Source organism: Mus caroli, chromosome 13 (assembly GCF_900094665.2).
Source record: "Mus caroli chromosome 13, CAROLI_EIJ_v1.1, whole genome shotgun sequence".
Taxonomy (NCBI): Eukaryota; Metazoa; Chordata; class Mammalia; order Rodentia; family Muridae; genus Mus; species Mus caroli.
Window position 1 is genome coordinate 80427568 of NC_034582.1, and position 5843 is coordinate 80433410.

The 5843-nt window shown below is 43.2% G+C and overlaps 1 non-coding gene across 1 annotated transcript in view; it reads left to right on the forward strand.

Annotated features, from left to right (window-relative positions):
- Nucleotides 1–5749: 5749 nt before the first annotated feature.
- Nucleotides 5750–5843, forward strand: part of LOC115029183 — a 107-nt gene continuing 13 nt past the window's right edge. The window contains exon 1 of the small nuclear RNA XR_003834737.1: nt 5750–5843. This exon is cut by the window's right edge and continues 13 nt beyond it. This is a non-coding gene — a small nuclear RNA (U6 spliceosomal RNA).

A 5843-nucleotide genomic window follows, 5' to 3' on the forward strand; every position in this document is an offset into this window, starting at 1 on the left:
ATTGTAGTGTAAGAATGTCCCTGGAATGATGAGAAGAGTCAGTGCCCATAAGGGCCACAGCTCTAGCAACCTCATCAGCTCTGATGTTTCCTTGGGGACAATAGAGTCATCTGTCTGGTGAGATCTACAGTGGACAATCCCAAAAGCTGTGGGGAGATTGGAAGCCTTTAGCATGACCATAATTTGGTTTGCATTACTGATCCTCCTTTTACCATAAGTAATACAAGTTCCTTCCATATAGCAGCATGAGACAGCAGGATATGGATAGTGTATTTGGAATCTTTGTAGATGTTGAGAGATTGTCCCTGTGCCAGTTGAAAAGCACAGGTAAGGACTATTAGTTCAGGCTGTTGGTTGTTGTTATGAACAGGAATAGCCTGTGCCTCAACACTATCCTATAGCCAGCTCTTCTGGCCCCTTCATGTAGAAAAACCTGCCACCTTTATACCAGGTATAGGTGGCCTGAAGCAATGTATCCTCCTGTATGTGTGAAGGATGAGGTAATAATTTCTCTAAATTTTCATTGCGGGAGTGAAATAGTGAGTGGTTAATATGTGGTTGAGGAAGAAGATTGGAAATATTAAGAGGCAGGCATGATTGGAAGGTGAGTGTGAAATTTTCTGTTAGTCCTACCTGAAGAGAGAGAACCCTGGAAGGAGGTAGTATATTCAAGGCTTTGTAAGTTACTAACTGTGACAGATTATGAGAAGGGAAGACAATTATAGGTGACCTAAAGGTTAGGTTTGTTGATTTCTAATAAGGAGTTCTATGGCTGCTAAGGTCCCATCCCTGGATGGTTAGATCTAATTTTTTTGACAGGTATGCTACAGATTCAAAACAGGGTCCCAGTTGGTGACTTAGGACTCCAAAGGCAAATCCCTCTTTTTCATTTATGTAAAGGGAAAAAGGACGAGTCAGGTCAGCGAGATGTAAGGCCAGGGCCTTAAGGAGAGCCTGTTATAGCCTTTTTAAAGGCTTGGTAAACAAGTTTAAGAAGAGGTAATTGACTAGTTCCTAATGACATGTCATATAAGGAGTGGTGAAGGAGGGGAAAAGAAGGAACCCAGGAGAAAAACAACCTGGCTTTTCCTAGGAATGATAAAATCTCTTCTTTTCTAGAAGAAACAGTTAGAGACTGAATCAGATTCTTCCTATCTAAGGTACTAGCCTTGTGGGTTGGAGTAATTTTTAGTTCCAAATAGGTGAACTGAGGAGTGGACGGTTGGACTTTATAAGGTGAGACCATGTAGCCTTGGTTGGAAAGGAAATTCAGAAGATCAGAGGTGTCCACTTGTTTAATATTTAGAGATGAGCTACAGAGAAGTATGCCATATATGAAATGGACAATCTTAGATTTAAGGAGAGACAGAGAAATTAAGGTAGAAGCCAGAGCCTGGCCAAATAGGAGTGGGATGTCCTGAAATCCCTGAGGTAGAACAGTCCATATGAGTTGAGTAGAAAAGTGTCTGTCAGGGACTGTCCAGGTAATAGCAAATATGTTCTGTAATTGGGCAACTAGATGGGAAGAGAAAAACACATCCTTGATATCCAGGACTGAGAAATAAAAAATGGAAAGAAATGTATAAGGATTATCCACAACAGGATGGTGAGGAACCACTGCAGAACTAATGTGGCTGGGGTCTTGAGCCAGGTGATAGATTTCATTAGGTTTTTCAGCTGCTAGTATAGGGGTGCTAATGGGGAAGAGGGCAAAGGTTTTTTTTTTCCTTAAGAGGTCAGAGATGATAGACTTATGAGGCTCTATAGAGAGAGAAGATATTGTGCTTGAGTGATAGACCTGGTATATTCCAGTAATTGGGTGACAACAGGAGAGTAATGTTTAGCAAGAGAGGAGTTCTCAACATCCCAGACTAAGATGGCTACCTAAGAAGCTGGTAAAGGAAACAGCATGTTAGGGTTGGTAGGTTGACTGGCTAGAAGAAGGAGCAAATGAGCTGTTTGTGAGCTTGGGTTTAGGCAAATGAGGGGATCAAAGGAAATAGAGTCTCCCAACTTAGCTAGAATATCCATTCCCAATAAGGATTCAGGACATGATGGCACTACCAAAAAGAAATGAGTGAGGAGAATATCTCTAAAAATGCAACTAAGTAGTGGGCTCTGGTGAGGAAGGTAAGATTGTCCTCTTACCGTGACAATAGGGGATTGAGAAGGAGAGGTGGGTCCCAGGACATCTGCTGGTGGAGTTAGGGCTCCCCTCTCCATACCTCTAAATTTGGCTTTTATGTAAAGGAGGTTCTGGGAACAAAAGTAGGTCATCAGAAGTTGCTTACCTTCTGGTTTTTCAGGGTTTAGATTTGTGTCTTTTAATAGGGCCTTTGTAAGGTGCTCTGAAAATTGAGATGGAGACAATTTTGAAATTTATTGGTTTTAAGGCTGCCCTATAGAAACTAGCCAGGAGGCAGATTATAAATCTATATGTGGCTAAAATACCATTTGGGGAATTATAATTCCATAGAGGATCTTGGTCAGGTACTGTCTCAGATCCAATTGAATATGTTGCATCTGTTTCATGAGTCTTGACTGCATGTATTCTCACCTGCTCCCAAACTCCTCTTTGTCATGAAGTAAATTATTAGTGAGGATCATATATAAATTGTATAGAATCATGTTATAAGATTGAGTAATGTACTGAAACTCTAATGAAAGGCAGAGGAGTTTGAGGTATAGGATCCCAGTCTGTTTTCTATTTGAAAAAGTTCATTTAGTGAGAGAGGGACATGTAGTCTGATTAGACCATCTACTCCAGCAACTTCCTTTAAAGGAAGGACCATTGCTGGGTCAGTGTCCCAGGGGGAGAGGGACTTGTGAGAGTTTTGGCTGTGGACTTAAAGTAAGTGGTAAAAGTAGTTGCTGGTGCACGATGAATGGAGCAGACTACTGCTGGTACAGGAGGAGGGGAGGAGTCTCAAGAGGTAGAGCAAGGAGGCTCTTGGGAGGCCTGGTGAGAAGAAGCAGAAGAGGTAGTTGGGATTTTGGAAGGTGTAGAGACAAGTCTGTTGCAGAAAGGAGGTAGTTCATTTGCTGGATCGAGGGTTGTAGTGTCATCTGGTAGAAGTTTCTTGGCTATCACAAGTCGGGTTGGGGAACAAGAAGAAAAGAGAAAGAGGTTGGAGCATAGATAGGCATAAGCTTGTGCATAAGGGACCTCTTTGCATTTATCAGACTGCTGGCAGTATGTGTGAAGATCCCTTAAAACAATTGGATCTAGTATGCCACTAACTGGTCATTTAGAGCCCATTGTCTAATGAGTACTGATTGCAAACCTTATTGTAGAGTTGTACCAGCTTTGATGACCTCAAGTTGGGCATTAACTTTAGAGATTTGAGATTTTCCAGCAGACATCCCAGTGTGGAGCCTAGAGGCACAGTGGAAGACAACGAGCCACCTTTTAAGTGATAGGGATGTTATTGAACTATTCATACTGATAACATCTTGAGAAAAAGTCCAACAATGAATTACAGCCAGAATAGATGTTCAGGTCATCCTGCTTTGATTAGTCCTAGACTCACTAATGAAAGTGGCTCACCTAAGTTTTGCTGTACAGCTGGAATGGGATGTTAAAAACCAATTTCAAGAGGTGAGTCACCCAATGGTTGAAGTCCTATTTTGTACATAGGCTAGGAGGCTAATCATATGGACCATGAAATGCCCACCTCTAAGCCCATAGAGGTTGGCCAGACCTTTCTGGGGGAAGAGCCCTTTCCTGCCAACTGAAGGGAAAACATTACTATTCCAGCAATGTTTGTGTAAGAATTTCTGACGATCTTATAGTGGGAAGTTTGATACTGTGTGACTCATAGAGCTGTCCTAATGAGGTATTGCCAGTGGAGCTTAACCAACATGGTAGCAGCTAGCTGATGTGGTGGGGATGTGTGTGTCCAGTGGTGGCTCACGAGGTGGAAATCCATGTGGTGGTCTGCCGTGGTGGCTGCAGAAGCCCATGTGGCAGCAGCAGTGCTCACAGCTGAGTGATCACTAGCAATATCCTAGTTAAGGCACCAAATGTTGTGTTAGAAGGCAGCTCATATCCAGATAGATCACACCAGGCCAGCACAGCCCCATAAGAAGAGGTTTATTGGGAGGAAAGAAGGAAGAGAAGAAGGAAAAGAAGGAGAGAAGGTTGGGGGGTTCTGCCTTTTATTTGGGTCATGATATAAACACATGCATCACTGAACACAGGTGAGGCACACATGTAAATAGCACTCAGAGAATATGTGGCAGTTGCCATGGCAACAGATGCAAGAGGGTCCTTGTTGCATAGGGTTTGGTGATATCATTGTTGGACTCTGAGGCAACCATAAAGTCATTTCTAATGTCAACCGTGATTCTAGCTGAGACTCTAGCAGTGCGGAATATGAATCCTGAACTAGCCATTTTCTGTAGGCAGAAATGATTCTCAGTGGAGGAATAAGGACAATAACCCACCCACAAAACAAAAATTTGCCATGCCTCCAAGATGTGCAGAGGCAAAGAGAGCAGTGATGAAGGGAATGGGCAACCAATGACTTGCCCAAATTGAGACCAATCTCATGAGCAAGAAGCAACCCCGAGATAATTAATGACACTCTATTATGTTTGCAGATAGGAGCCTAGCATAACTGTCATCTGAGAGGCTCTACCTAGAAGCCAGTAGAAAGAGATGCAGAGACACACAGCCTCACATTAGTTGAAGGTCAGGGAATATTGTGGAAGAGATTGAGGAAGGACTGAGGGACCCAAAGAGGACAGGGACTCCATTGGAAGATGAACAGAATCAATTAACTTGAACCCTTGGGGGTCTCAGAGACTGAACTACCAGCCAAAAAGAGAATACAGGTTGTCCCTGAATCTGCTGTCTGCCTGTGGATTCTGTTCCCCTAATGGCACTGCCTCATTTGGACTCTGTGGGAGAGGATGTGTCTAGATGTTCAGTGACATGATGTACTGTGGAGCAGCATGTTATACCCAAATTTGGGAGGGAGGCTCCCCTTTCTTGTCAGGAGCCAGAACAGAACAAGCTAGTAACTAGCAGGTGATCTTCATGAGATGGTCTGCTTCAGATTAATCCATGACAGATTTGCTCTGAAAGACAAGGCCTAAGAAAAGTCACTGTAGAAAAGATTCCTGCTATTAATATGTATTTCCTGTTATTATTAAACATATGTAACAACTACTAAGTATTAGCCTCCCCCCAGCCTGAAACAGGCTGATCCAGACTTTGAACTTGCTGCCACTAAGAAGAAGATTACCTATGGTGGAGCCTTCCAACCTAGATGGCTCTATTGTTCTGCCATCTGCCACTGCTCCTCCAAGACACTGCTACCTGCTGAGAGGCCCCTGAGATATTCCGGAGACTACACCCTATCCTGCAAGTCAGTCACCTGCAGCTGGTTCCAGGCTCCAAGAATGGATTATCGGGGAATGGGCCTCCCCCCCCTTTATAAGCACAGTTTGCTATTAAACATTTGAGCCTTGATCAGGAACCTGGTCTTGGCATCCACTTTTTCTCTCGACCTCCTAGTTTCTGTCTTTTCAGCCCCAGTTTGCCTACCAGGAGTAACCCCGGTCCATGTGAGCTGCAGGCCGGCTCCCAACATATTGTAAACTTCTATTTAAACTTATGATTCGATTTTTGTGTGTGTGTGTGAGCTTGTGATGAACTTTTTAACATGTGGTCATGTATTCTGAAAGATATATAAGTACTGAGGACAAATCGATGAGAAAAGAGAGAAGAAAAAAATTTTTTCCCGTGCTCGCTTCGGCAGCACATATACTAAAATTGGAACGATACAGAGAAGATTAGCATGGCCCCTGCGCAAGGATGACACGCAAATTCGTGAAGC